Here is a 21047-nt window from a genome sequence, read left to right on the forward strand (position 1 = left end):
CACTTGGCAAGACTTGAGGATATTTTAAGCTTCTCTTTCATGGTTGATTTAGGCCAATACCTCTCCCAGCCTCTTTGCTTTGGACAGCATGTTGTTCACCTCCACATCTTTGCTGATGCTGATTCTACTTCCATAATTTCAAAAATTTGCTTTGTTTGAGATCCACATTTTCAAGGTTCCTTTGAACTTCAATTTGATTTAAGCTTATTTTTTGTTTTACCTTCTGCCACCCTAAAGAATTAGAAATAATTTGTTGGGAACCAGAATGGCTTGAAAAATCAGCCTAGTGAAGCACTTGCTTAGTAAAGCCAACATCCATCAAACCGAACATTTCTATTCCAGCCATCCCTGCCTGCCATATCCAAGGGAAAATGCTGCTAGAAAATGTCTTCCCCTTGAACTAAACTGATGAAATATAAAACATAATGAACCTGCTGCATAATGGATGTGGCCTAATGTAGGAAAAAGTAATTACAGTTAGAACACAAATGACTATGTGTGTTGAGATAGCATATAAAAATTAGTGTGCTACAGTGTTATTTGGGTTGCAAAACCAAGCACCAAGTAGTTGTAAACTAATAGAATTTAGGCATATGAAGATTTACCACTTCATGAAAACCCTGTTAGCTACCAGCAGTGGAAGGGAAGAATTAAAAGTTTTCAATTCATATTCCCATTAGATCATCTGTGGGTTTTGCTGAAAAACAGTGGAAAAGCAAAATACAAAAGGGAGAAAGAAAAGCAGGTTCAGGTGGGTTTGCAGACTAAGTTAATTTAGTAAATGGCTTCATCTGCTCTGCTGTTTGTGCCAGATCAGCCCAGGTGGGACGGGAAACAGACAAGCTCCTGCAATTACAATTACTCCCTGGGGTTTATAAGAGGAGCAGTAGATGGGCTGGGCAGTTTCAAAGGAGCTCCGTGAGCTTCGGCAGCTGCTGCTCCTTGGGCAGGGCCTTTTCATCCAGATTGGCAGCACCTGGAGCTGGAATGTTCCAGAAGCCAGTGCTGCCTCAGTCGGGCTGCTGGGCTCCTCCTGCAAAGCACAGGTAGGGGCTTGCTCTGGCCTTTAATGCTTTATTTTTATTTATTTTTTATATTTATTTGTTGTAGAAGTGCTGAGGGAGCAGGTCGAAGTGAGGGTTGTAATTTGGTGCTGATTTGTGTGTCAGTTCTACTTTATTTTTTCGTGAGGGATGTTGAGGTTGTTGGCAGGTATTCTGTTTTAGATGGATTGTGCCCTCAGGGAAGAGTAGAGGGTTTGCCTGTCGGGTTGTTTGGTTATTTTCCCTTTTGTTTTTGTGTGGGTGGTTTTCTATTTTTAAAATACTTTAAATTTCTTTGGTTTTTAAAATTTTTTTCCATTTTTTCTTGTTGTTGTTTTTCTTCTGTTTTTTCTTTCTTTCTTTTCTTTTTTCTGATTTTTTCTTTCTTTTTTTTTTTCCCTCAAATTTTTTCTCCCCTTAATTTGGTTTTTTTTCCTCAATTTCTTTTTTTTCTTTTTTTTTTTTTTTCCTCCATTTCTTTTTTATTTTCCCTTCATTTTGTGTTGGGGGCAGGAGGGGGCTGGCTGCCATTTTGTGAGGGGGCAGGAGAGGCTGGCCGCCATTTTGTGTATGGGGCCCTGTCTGTCATTTGTTGTGTGGGGAGGGGGCTTCCCATCATTTTTTGTGTGGGGTGGGGCTGTCCACCATTAAGTTGTGGTGGAGGGGCCTGCTGGCCGTGTTGTGTAGGGTGAGAGCTGCTCACCATGTCGTGTGGGGAGGGGGATGCCTGCCATGTTGTGGGAGCTGTAGTGAGGCTGTAGCCGCTGCTTCTGATTGGGATGCACTGGGGTGTGAGAGGGAACAAGTAGCAAAGGTTGCTTTGACAAAAAGCAGTGACTTGCCCACCTCCTGCTCTAAAGGATTTTCTTATTAAGCTATTAAATATTGAAGGGGTAGTACTTCTTCTGAGTAAATAAAAAGCTGGAAAACATGCAGAAATGCCCACACTGTCCAAAAGCCTCAAAATACTTGGTGAGCTTTTCCATGCTGGTCTCTGCACGTGTCTGCTGGAAACACAGCCTGTTGCTCTTCATGTCTGTAGCTTTGCTGCCTGTAGAGGTGACACCTTTGTGAAGTTGCTGTAGGGCTTTTTGCAGTCCTACTGTTCAATGAACATATACTGTGCTTGTATTTGGTGTCTTATTATGAAGTATTTATTGCAAAGTTGTTTTTGCGGAGGGCTACAGAAACTACAAGGGGCTGTTCTCTGTCTATAAACACTGCCTGGGAAATGGGTTGTAGAATCCTCCTGTCTGAGTGTTAATAAGGAATTGACTAACGGAGTTGGGAAAACACAATATGTTCTGTTCTGTCTGTCCTTTCCCTTTTATCCTTCTTTCTCAAGTGCCTGATTGTCCTTACTGGCATGGTGAGTCAGCTGGGAACACAGAAACAACTGTGGTATCCAGCAGGATGCAGACTTCAAGATGTAACTGTATTCAAAAACTAAAAGCATTTAAGGAAAGGAGAGGGGAATGTGAGCTAGAAGTGGTTGTTCATTACCCACTGGAGATGTATGAACTTGGGTGGGTGAAGCAGGTTGTATCCCACATCCATTGTTGATGCACAGATAGCTCAAGGTTTGCTATTGTGCATCTGATTGAAACAGTCTGATAAAATTTCTTCTTAAGAGCTTCAGGGCCAAAAGTTGCACCTTGCTCACTACAAGAGTCAGAAGTAATCCTGGACAGAAAAAAGGTTACAGGGGTATTATTTGTTGTCTCTGCTTATGCAGTTTGGTTATTTACTTTGTCTTTTTTTTTGTTTGGTTTGGCCATCTGGTCTGGAAGCATTTTGATTTATCTGCAGAACTTGACTGAGCCTGAAGAGAAGTAGGAGCACAGTATATCATGGGGCAGTTCAGGCTTCCTATAGTAAAGGAAGCTTTGTTTATGCAGCAAGGATTCATTCAGCAGCATTGCCCTTTACAAAATGCTGGGTGTTTGCCATATTAACCCTTTGAGTTTGGCTCTGCTGGTGCAAATGAAGGTACAGCTGCAGGAGATGAAACTGCTGACCTGTCTGCAGGTTCTCTTTGACCACTTGTGTGTTTCCTTCAGCATTAAAGCTGTGCTTGCTGAAAAATGGTGAGAAGCTTTATGAAATGCATCCCTTGCTTCATTTAAGCTTTATTTAAGATGATCTGGGTATTTGAAGGTCATGTTTCTGGGGTAGAAAACAGACTTTGCCACATGCAGCATGTGTGTGAGGAAATGGTGTGCAACCAAAAGCCCTATCAATCTTCCAAAAGTTGTGAGAGGTCCTGGCATAAGTTGTCAGCCTGTTGGAGAACTTGAAGCTGATGGGATGCTTACAGGCATCTGATGGATGGGAATGCATTTCAAGCATTCAGACTGGCTGCGTTTGAGCGGGTAACACGGTGCTGTAAATACCCTTGTAGTTTATGTTAGGTCAGAGGGTAAAGTGTTGTTTTATGAGCTTACCTCTGAAAAGATGGAGGGTGTCCAGACCTCATTCATCTTCTGCACTGTTTCTAAATGTTGTGGTTCCTGTTTTTCTTAAGGGAAAAAAAAAAGTAATTCTAGATTATTTATGTATCTATATGTGTATATTCAGAAAATAGCCAACTGAGGGCAGTTAGTGTTTTACAGCTCCTCCATACCATCACAAATAGCTTGTACCTAAAATGTTTGAGTTAAAAACAGCACAACTGCCCCCTCTCCCTGAATGCACTCCCACACATGCAACTCTGAGGGGAAAAAATAAACTTTGCGATTAATTGCGGAGTGCTTGGTACGTGATCTAAGCCAGTAACCGCTCTCAGATCCCACGAGCAGAACCCTTCTGAAGTGTCCTTTGTAGGCTCTGTGAGTGTACTCAGAGATGTTTTTGTTTGTAGTTCTATCTTCCCAAAATCTGGCTTTCCCCCTCCTCTGGGTGTGGGACGGCTGCCAGCAGTCAGTGACCCGTGGCCCCCAGCTGCTGCTGGGCCCGGAATGCGCGCTGGGCTCCAGCGGCACTGGGTGATGGAGGCTGCCTTTCCCTCGGATCTGTGCCCGGCGTGGGTGGCGGGAGCTGGTGGGGCTTGGCCAGCAGTGCAACTCTCGTGGCGGCTCTTAGGAGCTTTCTGGGAACTGGGAAACTCGGACTTGCTAGATGTGAATAGCCTGGCCTCGGTTCAGGGCAGTTTTAGTTCCTGCTGGGAGCAGCAGCTGGTTGGTGCACTGGAGCCAAAGCCTGTGGGCTTGCACTCAGGGGCATCACATGCTGCATGTACAGCTCCTGTAACACTGTAAACTCTCGGAATTTTTAGATCTGGAGCGTGTCACTAATAATTTAGTCTTAGATTGCCTATAAATAGCTCCTTGTATCTGAACCTGCCCTTTAATGAGGCTATTTCTGTCGCAGTTGGAGGCTTGCACTGGAAATGCTCTACCTGGCATCCCTGCTGGGCTCTTTGTTGTCTTGGTGCGTGCATTTTCTGTTCTCTTCTGGCTGGCTGGTATTTGACAAGGAGGATGTTCCAAATAATTTTAAGCTTTTTTTTTTTGGTATGGACACTGTTGGGATGTACCTGGAAACCAGAATGTAGAGCTGACACTCCTTAATCTTGCTTGAATTTTTCTGACTGTGGTTCTTTATCGGGGACCAAGAGCACACATGACTTGTCAGATGACAATAATTGATGAAAAGATGCCATTGCAGTCCTATTTTTACCCACTATGCCAAGCAAGTGTCAGCACAACCTTCTTCAGGCTTTACTGAGAGCAAGAACAGGCTGTTCCCAGGGGTCACAGAGTGCTGAGAGCAATGGATAATAGCCTTTCTACCTGCTGGGTGCAAGCCTTGCATAAGCAATGTGCAAATTTGAGGCTGAAAGTTTCACAATGGCCTGTTTTGAGTTGATAGATTTCATGTGTATTTGTTTGCAAACAGTCAGCATGGCTTAGGAAGGTCTTTGGAGCAGGAGCCCAGACTCCTGCTATTTGAGCACTCATTCCATTCCTGTCATAGGAATAGTAAGCTGTTATGTGTGTCACTTCACCATTCGAGGGGGAATTTCATATTCAGCAAACCTTGGTTTTATTTTAATCATACCAATGGATCACTTGCTGAAGCAAACAAATGCCTCAAACAAGAAACTTGATTTTTAAGTTTTTTATTGTAAGGATGCAATTGGAGAAAATTATTTTAAAAAAAGGTTGAGAAGAACAGGTGATCTTAAGTTTCTGTGACACTAAAATGACAAAGGGTTGAAGCCTTATGGTTCCCAAAATGACAGGTGGATAAGTCAGAGCAAGCAGGGAGCCAGAAGAGTTTGGTATAAATATATAGAAGTAAAATTAACTCTGCAAAACTCCTTTTGGCTCCAGTGGCTGCCAGTTCCCCTTCTGTTTGTTCAGCTCAAAGAAGGGAGTCTATATTTAGTAAGGCAAATGTGTATGAAATCTATATCAAAGCATTTTATGTGACAGGTTTTGGAGGTGGTGGTGGTGAGATTTGGTACAAGGTGCAGGCATTGTAGAAAATCAATTGGTGCTTTATTTTTATAACATGGAATTACTTAATCAATTACCTACTCAGCATGGGCTAATGAGCGATGACCTCTCATACCCCAGACTAACACTGCTCTTGGCGCTCATGTTTGAACTAAGCTGTTGCTGCTCCCTTGATGAAACCCTTCACCACTTGACAAAGCCTTTGCAATGGTATTTTTAAAAACACCTGATTACTGATGATTCAGCGCAGAGGTGAGGGGCAAACCTTGGCATCTCCAAGAGTGGTGCTGGGGGTGGAAGAAAGCTCTGATTATCTGTCATGTGACCTGACACAGCCTTTGCTGCAACTAAACTTAGTTTGGTATTCTGTGCACCTGTCAGCCTGCTTCTGGCTGTGCCTGTTTGGGAGGGTGCACACAGACCTAGACCTTTACCTGGAGCTGCCTCCCACACGTCTGAAGGGCAGCTGCTCACCTCTTGTGTTCTGCAAAGGGAAGTTATTTAAACCTCTCTGAGGAACTGTCCTTTGAGGCATTGGGAAGCTGAGCAAAGCCAGTCTGCACTGCTGCTGTCCCATGGAGCTTTAATTTGGGTGGTGTCTGTGGGAGCTTTGGCACTGAGCTTTATGGGGTGTGTAAATGCAGTCTGCCTCTCTCTTCCCCGCAACAATTTCCCCTCAGAGTATGGCTGTATTGCATCTGTGATTTCTCTTTCCATTTTCATCAAGGTTTTGCAGACTAGAGAAAATTGCTGAGCAACATTGTGGGTTTTGTTTTTTTTTTTTTAAAGTGAGTAATAGAATGTCATGATGACCGTGATCCTAATTATGATCTATCACTCTGAAATCCTGGAAATGCCATGTTTTGTAAAAACAAGCTCCTAGTGAACCCTCCAGCAGTGTTGCTATGACAAACCAACCCCAGAGCATAAAGCAGTTGTCTGCCCAGATCTGCTGCTATTCAACAAAGGTTTGAGGGAGCTGGTCACCTTAGTTTCAGCTACAGCTTGAAAGCCTTTATTTAGGCTTTGCTGCTTCTGCAGAAGTAACAAAATCTGTATTCATTTAGGGGCAGCCAACTTCAGGTCTGCATAAAGAACAGATTTTTAATACTTCTTAGTTAAGTTCTACTTCTGAAATTCACTGTCAAGGATTATTTAGAGTAAGCGAGCTGATGTTGCAACACACATCTTGATGTCAACTGAATGCATGTAAGGGATTGGAGAGGTAATGCTGTATCAATATCCATTATCTTGGTTTTTAGTCCAGATGGGTTTTAAATAAGGTTTCTAAGGCTTGTACATGCAACCTGAGGAATTAATCTGTGAGTGCCCAGTGGCTCATTGTTGCAGAATATATGCTATCTTTGTTCAACAATTCCAAGAGAAATTATTTTGAACTTGACACAACTGCTCACCTGTAGAATGTCCAGTGTTGTAAAAAAAGGCTATTTCAAGTCTTATTCCAAAGAGAGCACTGCCTTTTGTTGAAAGATAGTTGAAGGTTTCCATGCTGTCCTTTTGCTGTGGCAATATGTGTTTTTCAAGATCTACTAGGCAGCATATCTATCATAGACTTTGTAAAGAAATTGCGGTGACCCCTCCTGACTTATTTTTCCAGTGAGATAGCAAGAATAGCACATTATGACACACTTTACTGGAAGCAAAAAATAGGAAAATGGTGGCTTAAGGTAGGTACATTCAGAAGAAACGTTTTCATATTGTAGGAAACTGAAAGGGTTAGAGCATGAGAAGTAAGTATTGAGAAATCAAATACAGTAAAAATTCCTTACTAGGAATGGGTGGTTTCTAGAATGTTTCTTAAGCTCTGGATATCTGTAATTGGTATATTGACTGTACTTGTCATAAAATAACCCTGACCTAAATGCAGTTACCAATATAGATGTGTTTTCTTTGATATAGGAGTGAAAAATAACATTTTCTTTAGAGATGACACAAATATGTATTCTTGGTCCCTGTTTGTAGGCAGATGGAATTATGTATGGCAGAACACTTACCATGGTAACATAGATTATGACAGCTGAGCCATTGACTTTTTTATACTTAAGATCCAGTGGAAGCCATGGAATAACTATAAAAGGTAACACTTCTCTTGCATTTTTAATTATGTTAATGATCACGTATTTCATTCAGAGCCCATTTAATGTATAATTTATACCATTTATGCACTATGAGTAGCAAGTTTAGGTGAACATAAACATGCATATAGAAATCAGTACACATTTGGAGAAATCCTTCTCTTCTAACATGAACACACTGGACAAGGATTTGCTCTTGGCATTTTGTGCCGGTTTCCTATCCCTCCTGTGGTTGGAAAACCTGTGCAAGTGTAATTGTATCTCTTGCTTGTAACTAAATATCTCTGTTAAGCATTCTGGCAATAGTGAAAGCGCTGTTGCATCTTGATGCATTGGTTACATTACACTACCCATTAGACTGAGAAGTTTTTCTGCTGTGAAGCTGGAAAACATGTCAAAAATTTACTCTGGTGGCTACAACAGTTGGAAACAAGGTATTGGGCAAGATGGGTATCCTCTGTTCTCCAAGTGGAAACTGCAAGTAAAGTTACTTTTGTCTTGATTTAGGCAGCTTTTTATTTGTCTGTGTCACCCACGGGAGGTACAACACAAGTCAGCTTTTAAAGGGCAGATCAGCATCTATGTCTGTTTAAAATAATAAAAAAAATTAAGAAGCCTGTCTCAGGTTTTTGAGATGAGTTGTCATCAGTCATGACTCCCTGCCATGAGCACTCATGTCTTGCCTTCTTGAGGAAGGAACACCCAGTAATCCTGTTTTACCTGACAAGTGCTCTGCTCAGCTGGCATCGAGCTCCTGTTCCAAAGAAAACAGCCTCAAACCAGCTCTGAAACGTGCTGTGGAGTCACAGCTACACCATCTGTGACCCCAAATGTAAACTCCACAGAGCTGCCTTGTTTGGGTTTACTTGACTTTCAGAGTGCAGGGATTAAAGACCAGTTGGTGTTAGCCTGAATATGAGGGAAAACCCCTACAACTATTAAAACAGACCCCCAGCCTGGGTGCTGCCATCAGAGCCCACTATTTGGCTGTGTTGCCAGACAAACACTTTGCTGTTGTGTGTTAGTAGACATGACAAATATTTCACTTCTGACTCCAAATTTACATTGTTGGGATTGCTGATGAGGAATTTGGACACCAGTGGACATGGGAAATGCTTGTGTTTACCCAGATGCATGAACTTGAGAAGAAAAGTCATGGAACTAGCCAAATATTTGAACAGCGTACGCATTTCAGATATCCTGTGTACAAACATGTTTGTGTATCATGCTGTCCTCAGGTTTTTAAATGCCCTTGCAAAGGAAGGACTGTAGTTAAACACCTGCACTGGATCAAGAGCCCTGTGCAAGATTGCCTGGCTTGTGTAGTTGGACAGACTCTGAAGAGATAACCCAGTAGGAAGAAGCCCACCATGTTCAGCCACTGAGCTGCAGAATTATTATATTGGGCCCTAAGTGCTTTTTAATTCAATTTGGTTTGTATTTCTTAAGCTTTTTCATATGTTGGGTATTGGAAGTCTTGGTTTACTGTATGTTTGCCAGAGCCAGCAAAGTTTGGAGCTGTTAATAGACCTGTACGGTAAGAACTCTTAGGTAATGAGATCTTGAAATTAGCAACGTGTTCTTCATTGTTGATAATTTTTTCTTTCTCTTGTGAGAGGATGAATTTATACCTATTGGAGACCAGATCTGGATTTCCCATGTCTCTGCAAAAGCTTGTCAGGCAGCCTGCTGTTCACTCACACAGAGCAAAGTTGCTGGAGCTGAGGTAAGAATATAGGTTTTGCTTTCAAACAGCTGCACCCAGGCATGACAGTTTGTATCCTCACTTCTGGAATTGCCCTGCTGGATTATCAACTGCTTGCAGGCACAGTTGTGTTGGTAGTGTGGTTAACTTCAAGGTGTGCTGGTGAGATGGAAGGGTAAGATCTAAAAAAAGAGCTTTTCATCCTGGTTTCACATGTATTAATGCATCAATAACAGATACTGGAGCAGCTTTAAGCTAGTTATTTATACCTTTTTAAGAAAAATAAATATACAGCTTCCAAAATGTCAGTAGCACCATTTTCATACTGATTCCACTGTTGGGGGTATTGCTGATTCTACAGCTTTTGTGTATTTTCTAGACATAACTGTGCTATTGGCTGTATTGCTTCATGATTGCAAAACCTCAGCATTCAAATACTCTTAAAAAGAAAAATCAGGCAGTGACTGGGAATTTCAGCAACAAGTCCCAACCAATATTATTGTATTTGAATGACTGGTCTCCCCCACAGTGGGAGAAATAAACAGGATGCTTGGCTTAAAGGGCTTTAACCCAGACCTGACTGTGTCAGCTCTTCAGCCTCATGTTTTGGGTGACTGTGGTTGCCTGTTTGTTCCATTTCCTACATATGTTGGGACAGTGTTAGTGGCTGTTATGTAAATGTGTCCAGAGGCTGAGTTCTATTTAACCAAAGATATTTCCAGTAATAGGGTTGTTTTCTTGGAAGTGCCTGGCTGGCTGTTTTTTTATAGAATGGTCTACCAGATAAATGACCACAGTTTTTGAAAAATGCACTTGAGCTGTAGGCCAGCCCTCCATATATGTGTCCCTTCTTTCGGCCAAAATGTCAGCAGAGAAGCCTGATCAAAGCATTTTCCTCTGGGCACATTGAAAATTGTGAAAAATGAGATATAAAGTTTCTGATAGTGAATTATTATCAACCAGCAAGAATTGTTGAGAGAATGGAGCATATCTGGAACTGTTGACTGTGGTTTAATGGGAATCTATGGGAATGAGAGCATCTAGACACAACTTGTTATGGGAAGCATTTTACTAGAGCTTTCTCTTTATTAGTCACCTAAGAATTCATTGCAGACAGACATTTCCCATACACATTTTCCTAAGAAGCCACTCGTGTTGCAACTTTAATGTTCAAATAATTCAGGCATCTCCTAGAGCAATTTTGATGGCTCCAAAGCTGCATTTCTTCCTCTTATTTCCTTCTAATGCTTCAGCAGTGTGGTTTGGAAGGTGTTTTTGTCGGGGCACAGCCTTGAGTCATGCCAGGCCAAGATGCTGACAGATTCTGATATTCTTTAAAACTGATACTAAAACAAACCTGGGTTTTGTGAGCATCAGTGCTGGAAACTCAGATGGAAAAGTTAGGGTTTTAAAAAAATGACACCTTTGATGTGATAGCCAGTTAACTTGCTCACCAGCATAAGGCAGAAATCTAGGCCTTGAAGGGCTCGGAAAACTGTTTTGGTGATATTTGTAATCCATCTTCTTTCACGTCCAAAACCTATGAAACTCTTCTTTAAAAAGTAACTGGTAAAATTTTCTCTAAAATAAATGTTTTCTGGTTACTGTTTTTTGCACAAACCATTTGTTAAGAGATAAATTTACAAGCATTGAGTGAGGCAGTACTCTTCACAGAGGAGGCCCTCTGTAAAAACTGCATTTAACTTAGAGCAACAGCAAAAGGGGTTAATTTTTGTACAGGGAAATTGGGGAAGGCTCCTTTTTATGGAATTGAAAGATACATGGGAGAGAGAAGAGGTAAACAAAACTGACAATGGGAAAGAAGCAAAGAAAAAACAATGGAAGGCATCAATGCAATTGGAAAGGAAAGCAGAACACTTGGAGCTTTGTCCAACTGTTGACAAATTGCAGCCCAGAATATCTTCCTCATACATGAAAGTGTAAACATTTAAAATGTGCTCTTCTTTTATTAAACATGGGTGTGAAGGGGGTAGTTTTTTAATGAGCAAATATCTGAGAACCCAAGTGGCTGACTTCAGTCAAAAAACCCAATTCCTTTAATTATTGTTTTCATGGGTTGAGTGAAAATGAAACTGGTGTTTTATGTGTGTTCTATGCGAAGTATTTTTTTGAGATTTTGGGATGAGTTGCAGAATAAAAATTGGCTGATCATCACCTCACTGCTGTAGGTATCTTAGAAGCAGCAGAGCATGGGCTGTTTTGGCTGAGATTGCCAGGTTAGTACCTCTGCAGTGTATCTGATTCCCAGGGAGGGCTTTTGGTATCAAATGACACAGCAGATAGCAATTCCTCAGTTTTGTTTCTTCTCAGGTATTATTTCAGGCTACAACTATGTAAGATCTGATTTTCTCAGTCTAAAATCTGTACTCTCAATGAATACTGGTAGAATGCATACCTTGCAGATTTTTTGGGAAAAAAAAGAAGCACAAGTATTGAATTTAGTGGGAAATCTTGTCCAAAGACTGTCCTACTCCACCTTCATAGGCCAAATGGAGATTGTTCAGGAGCAAGTGAGAATGGTGGGGAAGTCATGGATTGCCAGCCAGTTTATTTCCTCAGTGTAAATAGAGCACGTGTTTTCCATCTTTGCTGTTGCTTAGTATAGGTTCTCTGTCTGGGAATACAGAAGGTAAAATGTCAGATGTGTGAAGTGTTTGCTGATTTTCCCAGGGACATGCAGAGCTGGCGCTGGGTGACTGCTTGCCCTTCCTGCCAGACTCCTCCATGGATGGGCTTTGAGCTCATCCCTGTTTTCAGCCTGTAAATGCTTGCTCTCAGTGCTGTACTTGGCACTTGGCCTTTAGGAGACACTTGAGCCACGCTGTGTGTGCTCCCCCGCCTCGCTCCATGCCCTTGGACAATTACAGCCCAACAGCAAGTGCAGTGGAGAGGGGAAATATTCCAGATTTATTGTGGAGTCTGAGTTTGTGTTTTCCTGAAACAGGAGCTTTCTTCCAGTGGTATTCAGCAAGTGGCCTTTCTCACAGGAACTGTGCCAGAAGATGGCATTGCTGCACGCAGAGCACTCATCTCCATTGCAACAAGTCATTAGGAGGAGTAGAAAAACTGCAGCCTCCAAGCCCATTAGACTGAGTCAGGCTGTCAGGAAATGAGTTTGCCTTCATATTGCATGTCAAGGACCGTTCCATTAAAATATATAGTGTGCAAAGGTTGTTTTTGTTTCTAATTGTTGCTGTTTAACAAGAAGCTTTTGTTTAGAAGTTGATTCATCTGTAGGTTGAGGGGGGTGTATCTCAATACCCAGAACTCTTTTTATTTTCAAGTGGGAGAAGGAGACACTATAAAAATCCTCCCTGTTCACACTGCTTCCTGCCAGCATCTTACTCTTTGACTTCAGGCTCTCCTCATTTTCCTCCACACACTGTCTCCCAACTATCCCTCAGGTGCAGTGGGAAAAGTATTTTCAATGAATTTTGAGAATGGCCTATGTGCAAGAGTAAGTAGCTCTTGGTGCACTCCAAAGGCTTCTGCAGTGAGTTTTATCCCTTGGGGGTAGGTGAAAGCCTGAGGAAGAGTTGTACTCAATTAAGAAAAATGTGATTTTTCCAAGTTTGTGCTTTATAGCATATTTTATTATCTCAGTGAGTGAACACTGTAGCTCTGATGTCCACAGGCCATAGGATGAATTGATGTGATAAGACTACAGTTTGTCTTGGGGGAAAAACCAGAATCTAAGTTTTTCTGGATACTGTAAATGCAGTCTGTGGGTCTGTGCTGGTGTAAGGATGACAGTGTGGTCATCTCTGGGAATGCTGACGGAAGCTGCCTGTTGTGGTTCGAGCTCCGCAGGGAATTGCTGGGCTTGTTGGAAAGCTGCTTGTTCCTGCTGAGATCTTTGGAAAAAGACTTAGGTTGGCTCATGCTGGTGGCTGAACTACAGGAGACACCTCCTTCACTTGTGGCCCTAACGCTGAACAGAGATGCACAGAAATTTAATTAGGAAGACATAATGCTGGAAATGAACCAATACCAGAGAGCTTCCTTTTGCCTGCTCTCTAAATTAAGTTAGATTCCTTTACCAGTAAGGCTTTGAGGAGAAGGAAAGGGAAAGCAAAAAAACAGTGGAAAAACAAATTGATAGAGTGTAGAACAATTGTTTGAAGTCATCCTTTGAAGGAAAAAATGACTCCCCAGCATCCTTTCACCTGCTAATTTGGCTGTGTGAGGTTTCCTGATGGGTTTCCATTCAAAACTCCTAGGTTTTAGAAGCAGAAGTCAAGTACATAAGCACTCTCCTTTTTCTTTGCTTGTCCCATTCCTTGGTCAAAGTGATTCTGTGGGATTTGGTTTGGGGTTAGTGATAGATAGCTAAGGTGGAGACCCAAATCTGTGGGTAGATGTTGTGGAGCCTTCCCTGGGAGGAATATGGATCTGCTACTGTAAAATTTCTGGTCCATCCCTTCAGGAGCAGTTCCTTTTGGGAAGCATCTCCTGTCTCACTGCTGCCCTTGTCTTTGTGAAGTAACTGTCATGGAAAGTACAACTTAAAACTCCCCAAATGTACCATGTTGCCCTTGGAACACACAAGGCTCTGGTCTCCAGTCATCCAAAGCTGTTCCGTATCCCTGGACTAATTGTACTTGGCAGCTGCTGCTCTCTGGCTGCTCTGCCTGGAAGGTGTCAATTGCCCTTCCTTCACTGGTTTAGGAGATGGCCCACAAAGGGCTTTTCTCACAGCTGGCCTTTGTGAACTTAGATCTGAAGGGATTGATGCTGGAGAGAATATTTTTTCTTCAGTAGCCTGTTGCTGTGCAGACAACTTATTTAGTGGTGAAACATTGCTAGCAGGAGAAAACCTGTCATCAAACAGCAGAACAAGGAGCTGTTTTGGCCACTCCTTTTTGTTAGCTAGGTAAGAAAGATAGTTTAACTCCATATTGGACAAGGCGTTCTGAAGCTCAGTGGATATGGATGCATCTTTGGGCAGTAACCTGTTGCTTTAGTTTTTTATTTGTGTATTTTTAATATGAGCTGAGTCACAAGTGATCAGCCTCTGGCTTGAGCTCAGTTCCGTTCTGCCTGTGGCAAGGCAACTGGACTGCTCAAATGTCAAAATGAAACATGGAAGAACAGCTTTAATTAGTGAAATGACCTGTTCCCCCTAAGAGCTGCTTTGACACCCAATTTACTAAGCGACATTGAAATATTGCTGCTGTCCTCCTCCTTCCTGAAACTCCAATGCATGTGTATATATGTGTATTTCCTTATTAAAAAACTCTCCTCTTTGGCTGTGCTGGGCCTGCTCCAGAGTTTCTTTTGCACTTGGGATTTGCTCCTGTGTAATTCCAGAAGGGGTTAGATTTGAAGTGGGTGCAGTATTATGCTGAACTCTTTATGCAGTTGGAGCTAAAATCATTATTGATTGCATTTGCTATGAATGAAACAACTTAGATGTATCTGGAAAATGAGAGAAGGAGGAATGGGGAAAGAAAAATGAATGTTTCATGCCACATATTTCAATGCAGCAATTTCCTAGCTTTAATCATTCCCGAGTTCCTTGGTGTTGCACTTGGTGTGTTTTGTGCTGCAGGGTTCAGAATGCCCAGCCCCATCAGGCTCTGCACACAGCCACTGCTTGCTTTGGTCTCAGAATGATGTTGTAGGTCACATTAGTCATTTTATGTCAGATGTGGAAGCATAATGTAATTAATTTGAAGGGGAGGCAATGCACAGAAAAAGATCTGTTAAGGTAGTTATGCTGGATTTTATATTTTTAAACTTCATTTACCATTTTAATGGGAGTATTGAGAACTGTTGAATCTTTCTCAGTGTTGGTTCCAGACAGCACTGACAAGAGCTGTGTACAGCTTCACAAAATAGCTTCTTTCTATTTTTGAATTTCTCCATATTTCCTGTTCTCTTTAACCCTGATCTCCTGATTTTTTGCAGCACATCAAAGACTATCTTGTGTTTCTTCTTGATGTGTGGGTTAATATTTTCTTACTAAAATTATCAAACCTTATGTGGCTGAAACAATTCAGGCTTCAATGTGTTTGCACTGCAAGATTTTTATATGCTTAATTATTGAACTTTTTTTAGCTTAGTGCACAGCTATGGAAAATACCTGGTGCCCTTCGTTGTAGGTTTCCCTTACTGCACTGAGGAAGCCCTAATATTATAAGAGCAGGACACTTTGTCTGTTCTATGTCTAAGTGATGGTAGAATAGGAGGAGAATGAGGTGTTAGCTGTGATCTTTGAACCAGCTGGTATTTTCTGAGTGCCACTGTCCTCATGCAGCTGAACATGCCAGGCCACATGAGTCAGTGCATGGAGCTGTTGCAGCAGGGGTCTGTGTGGTGCTGCATCTCCCTGGAGGTGCTGACATGCTGCTTGCTCTCTGCCAGCCCGTGCCATGACATGCCTTTCCTTCTGTCCCTAGTTCTCTCATCCTCTGCTTTTCCAGGGTTTTGCCTTTGGATGTCCCTTGGAGTACTGGCTTAGGTTTCATTTCTCACTCCAGCTTTGCACCTCAAACAGGTTGATCAGCCTGGAGAAGAGAGTGCTCTGGGGAGACTTTTCAGTACCTAAAGGAGCTCCAAGAGAGCTAGAGAGAGACTTGTCACGAGGGCATGGCGTGAGCAGAGAGAGGCCAGACTTATGTTGGATATTAGGAAGAAATTATTGTTTGTGAGGGTGGTGTGGCCCTGGATGGGGCTAGAGGCAGGACCGGGTTGCTTCCCAGAGAAGCTGTGGCTGCCCCATCCCTGGCAGTGTCCAAGGACAGGTTGGACAGGGCTTGGGGAAGCCTGGTCTAGTGGCAGCTGTCCTTGCCTTGGCAGGGGTGCTGGATGGAGACGATCTATAAGATCCCTTCCAACCCAAGCCATTTGGTGATCCAGTGATTTTTTTGAGCATAGCTGTACTCCCAGAAGTATATGATCATGCAGCAGTAAAGCAAAATTAGCACTGTTTTGCTGGCCCCGTTGTGGTTCAGCAAAGCTGTCTCGAAGCAGCTGTTTTGCTTAGTTTCCCCTTTTCCCTGCTCTCGGCACAGCTCGGTGCTTGGTTTGTCCGTAACTGGCCAGCCCCAGTCCCAGATGTCCCCTCTGTCCATTCCTGGGGGGAGCGGGTGAGCGAGCACAGCGCTGTGTGTGCGTAGTCTGTGGCTCCCCATTCCGCCCCGCTGAGAGCCGAGCGCGGAGGGTGCCCACGTAGATTCCTCCCCCGCCGCGGGCGGAGGGGCGGCGCGGGGCCGGGGCCGCCTCCCCGGGAGCCACGGAGGGCCGGGAGCCTCCGCCCCGCCGCTCTCGAGTGGGCGGCTGGTCCCGCCCGTGGCCGCCGCCCGGCGGGGGCAGCAGCGGGCTCCGTGCCGTCCTGCGTGCTCCTGTGCCAGATCTGGCGTGAGCGGGCTTGGACGTACCGAGGGAGGGAAGAGGGAGGGCTCCCTGCTCGGCGCTGTCACGGGCGGGGGGCGGCCGGCAGCGCCCGCGGCTTGCGGCAGCACCGGCGCTCGGACGGGCGGCTCGCAGGAACGCGGAGCCGAGGAAGGAATACACCCGTAAGTCACCCGGGGTCCCTGGCCATCCAAGAGCCCGTGCGAGGGTGTCGTGTTTCGTGGCTGTGGTTTGGGTGGTGGGGTTTTGTGGTTTTTCTCTTTCCCATCGGTGTTTGTCAATGGCAACCGCAGAGATTGTCCTGCGTATGGAACTGTGAAAATGTAAATATCGGGCAGGGATAATCGAAATTTGTGTCTTCCAGCAGAAGCAGGAAGTCTGCCTTCTGCCAAAATAACATGTCAGGCAGATGAGGGGATCGGGTGGGAAGCCCCTGTTCGTATTGCTGGGTGCAGAGAGAATTGTCTGTGCCATCCTACAGCTGGGTAGCACTGGTAGGCACAGGTGCTCTTGCTGCATCTGTGGAAGAGCTGCATGGAAGGGGGGCTTGCCTCATCTGTGCAAACTCTGCCTTTCTGCAGTCATCAGGTGAGAAACAGCAGAGGGAGATTGGTCCATTTTTTCTGTATCCTCGGTAAAGAGCTGTCCAGAAAAAAAATTCCCTTCAATGTTATGGGAGGGGATTGCTAGAGGAGATGGTCAGGGTTTCTGGTTCTTGTCTTGGAATAAATGAGGGCTCACAGGAAGGAAAATGTCCCCAGTTCCTGAGGTTTTCTCCCTTCCCTTTCTTTCTCCTCAAGAAGCTTGACTATCAGACATGCATGCTAAATCCTTGTTTCCTATTTAATTTTCTCTCATGATATTGTCAAGCAACACTAGTTAGCATTTCTGATACTAAACATCTGAATGTAGAAGCTGTTCATGTCTGCTGCTCCACCAAACGATTTCCAGGCTCCATTGGCAGCAGTGCACAGACTGTGACTGTGCAGGAGCCAAGGATGGAGCCTAGACTAAGGCCCTTGGGTGTGTCACCTCTTGAAAAGACAGATTGATTTAACCTTTGCTTTTGTTCCCACCTTCCTATCTTTTTGTACAGGTGAGGAAAAAAGGTGATACCAGAGATGTTAATTAATCTTTCCCATTTTAGTCTTAGTTATGTTCCTCTATTTTTGTTTTTGTTAGGGTTTTGAGGAGGGACAATCCATCCTAAGAACATGCTTCAGCAGCCATGAGTCACTGTACATGGATGGGGTCGTGTCTGTGAAATTCCCCTGTTGCTGCTTGCTTTCCTCATTTTTCTGCAAAGCGGGCTTGAGCTTTGAGGAGGTGTTACTGGAGAGTAGGATGTTGTAGCTGCTGGAAAATGCGTGTGTGAATCTGTTGCACTTTTCACTCCAAAACCTTTCATTTTTTTTTGGTAGCACAAGATGGGAGAGTGGGCTGGTGTGGAAGAGCAAGGAAACACTTTTAATAAGTTCTTCTGCCATTCTGTTTGACTTTGGTGCATTGTGCATTGATGTTATTTCCAGGGTCTGTGCTTACAGAAGGGCAGAGCTGTGCAGAGGCTGGCACTGGAGGCTGGTTATTGTTTGAGTTAAAAGGCTAAGCTAGTACTGGTACTAGTCAGGTTAGCACTGGTATTCCAGGGCTTCCAGGGTGTACCAGCTGTGATTGATAAAAAGCACTTTGCTGACCTGGATAGATTTTTGGATCAGCTTCCCAACTGCCCATCTGCATAATTAGGGACTCTGGATTTCAGCAGGCTCTCCCATTCCTAAAATTGTTTCTAAATGTTGAAATATGAAATTCAAGCCTTACCTTTCTCTTATTTTGCTAAAACCCCGTAACAAGCTAAGTATGGTTCTATTATAAATCTGGTTTAGGGTTTTGCCAGATTATTTGGTTGGCTTGCATCATTCTGCCTACCATGGCAAACTGTGAGTATTTCAGTGGTCTGGACACAATCCTTGACTTGTCTTTTCATTCTGTGCACTAAGCTACACTGTTATGGTCAATAAATTATCCCTTCCAATGCTTCTTGGGTGTTCTCAGAGTAATTAGACCCCTCCTGGCTCTGTTACATTTGTACCTCTGAGGAAATAAGAAAAGCCTCTTGTTACTGGTGATGTCCTCTCCCATGGAGTGATTTACTCTGGTACCTATGTGGCCCTGTGGACTCTGTAATGAATGGGTTTAAAGAACTGAAAGCAGAATTCTGGGTGATTTTCCTGTCGTGCTCTCCAACAGCTTAAATCAGGGGTGGCTTCACTGTAATTTGTAGTCTTGTGGATCCAAGGCTGGAGTCATGTTAATCCATTTCGGAAGCAGTGGGAGGAGAGCCAGTTCCCAACGCTCTCTGAATCGCTTTTTGGGGAAGGTTCTGAATGTAAATCATGACAAGTCCATGACTGGAAAAGAAAAATGTGGCTGTCAGACCATAATGCTTTGGAGGAATAAATTCCATTTAAAGTTGAGTAAATTTTGTGTTCATGGGTAGCTCTAGTCTTGCACTGCTCTGCGAGCTCTGTATTTGGGTCTCTTTAATTGGTGTCACTCGGGCATAGAGCACAAGCAGATATCTCGTATAGTAAACAAAGCAGCAGATTTAAGTTAATGCTAATGTGTTTGCAGGCTGAGCCAAAAGCTTTTCAGGGTTATTATAACGTGCTGGGCATACAGCCCATCGATCTAAGTGTCTGGAGGAGACAAAAGTTATGGATTGACTCATTGTATGAATCAGCTCATCTGAAAGTCAGATTCTGCTATTTGTTGCCATCAGTAATTTAGTCGTATTAAGTACGGCTGAGGACGGGTGGCAGTGTGGCCAGAATATTGAGATGGGATTTCAGAGATCCCAGGAGAGCCATTCCCTGCTTTGCCTCCACAGATTTCCTGTGTGACCTGGGGCAAGTCATTAAATGTTTCAGTAGAGTAGGGTAGTTGGTACCTCCTGCTTTTTCACAGGCTGTGTGAACATTATTGGGTTAGATCCATTTGTGAGGGGATCATATAAATCAAAATACAATATCAAGCAGCACATCTGAACAGTGTGTGCCTCGTACAAAACTACACAATACCTGGGTCTGTAAGCCAGCCTGTGTATGTGCTTCATACTATAATATACGTACATGCCTATGTTTTAATTTTGGCAATAAATCCTGTGGGGCAACTGTGAGAAAAGCCTTTGTTCATTGTCAATTCCAACCTAGTGTTCTGAGACTGTTCCAGTTGTTAAATGCAACATTGAAGTTCGTTGTGTACTGACAATGACAAGATAATGCAGGCTCTGATGAGGACTTAAATGTGTAATTCCCATGTGTTAGGGATAATGGCATGGAAACCTCTCCTCCGGCAACTGCTGCTGATTGCAATCCAAAACTATTTGTGTATTTAACTTTGGAAGATTTAACTCCTGAAAGTAGCTCAGTCCCATTCATTGGGAATGCTAGGCCAAGTGTAAAGAGTCTGGGCATCTTAAATTATGTTAACTCTGATCCTTCAAATTAACACATATATACAAACTTAGATTTTAAGCTTCACAACCTCAGCCCTTCCTTAGAATAAACCAACAAGATACTGGGATCTTTGGGACACCTGTCGTCTTGGAAGCCAAATATTTGTGTTCCATGAACAACTTCATCAAGGCTGGTTTAGCTACACAGGACAAAGTTCTTAAACTCTGGTACAGCAGCTTTAATTGTGTCAGCCATCCTAAATGGATGGTGATGTATAGCAACCGGTCAGAGGCTGCTAAAGGTGTTTTTTCATATTATGTAACAGCTATAAATTAGGGTTTTACAATCATAAACAATGCATACTGGTCATGTAAATATGTTTCCTTGTGTTTTTATTTTATCCATTGCTTTTCAGCATGTATTCCCACTTTGTCACAAAGCTCAGCCTTGTTGGCTATGGGCTGCTGTGGAGGGAAACCTTCCACTTGGAGTGGGCATTTTGAGCAGGAGGTAGGATGGATGTGGGTCTGTCTGAGTGCCAGGCCCCCAAAAGGCCCAAGGGGTGTGCAGTGTTGAGGCTTCCTCAGCAGCACCAGCTCTTTGGTGTTTTCCCCTTGTGACAGGCATGAGCTGTGTCTCCCTTCAGATGAGTCTGCTGTCACCATTGTTCAGAATGAGTTTATTTTTTGATAGGTCCTGTTTGGAAGAATGTCAGAAATGCATGTTTGATTCTCCTTTTTTTTCTTGGCTAAGTTTCCAGCTCCATGTTTTTCTTGGTTAAGTTTCCAGCAGAACACCTGTTCCACCTCCAGACACATATTTTGCCTTCTCGCCCCCCCCTGCCCCAGCACCTCTTCTGCATCCCCTCTACAACCTTTGCAGTGAAAATGGGTGCTGGAACTTGTCACTTG

The 21047-nt window shown here is 43.4% G+C and overlaps 1 protein-coding gene across 2 annotated transcripts in view; it reads left to right on the forward strand.

The window, feature by feature from the left end:
• ANK2 (ankyrin 2) overlaps positions 1-21047 on the forward strand; it is a 277485-nt gene that overhangs the window by 3863 nt on the left and 252575 nt on the right. The window contains exon 1 of one of the 2 annotated variants that reach the window (XM_071431335.1): positions 16699-16845. The exons of the other annotated variant lie outside the window; for it this stretch is intronic. The gene's annotated coding sequence lies outside the window, so the exon portion shown is untranslated. Of the gene's footprint in view, positions 1-16698; positions 16846-21047 lie in introns of those variants that run through there. 2 annotated transcript variants of the gene reach the window in all.

The sequence above is a fragment of the Agelaius tricolor genome, unplaced genomic scaffold, assembly GCF_023055355.1.
Source record: "Agelaius tricolor isolate 1412-34295 unplaced genomic scaffold, bAgeTri1.0.p SCAF_8, whole genome shotgun sequence".
Lineage (NCBI taxonomy): Eukaryota > Metazoa > Chordata > Aves > Passeriformes > Icteridae > Agelaius > Agelaius tricolor.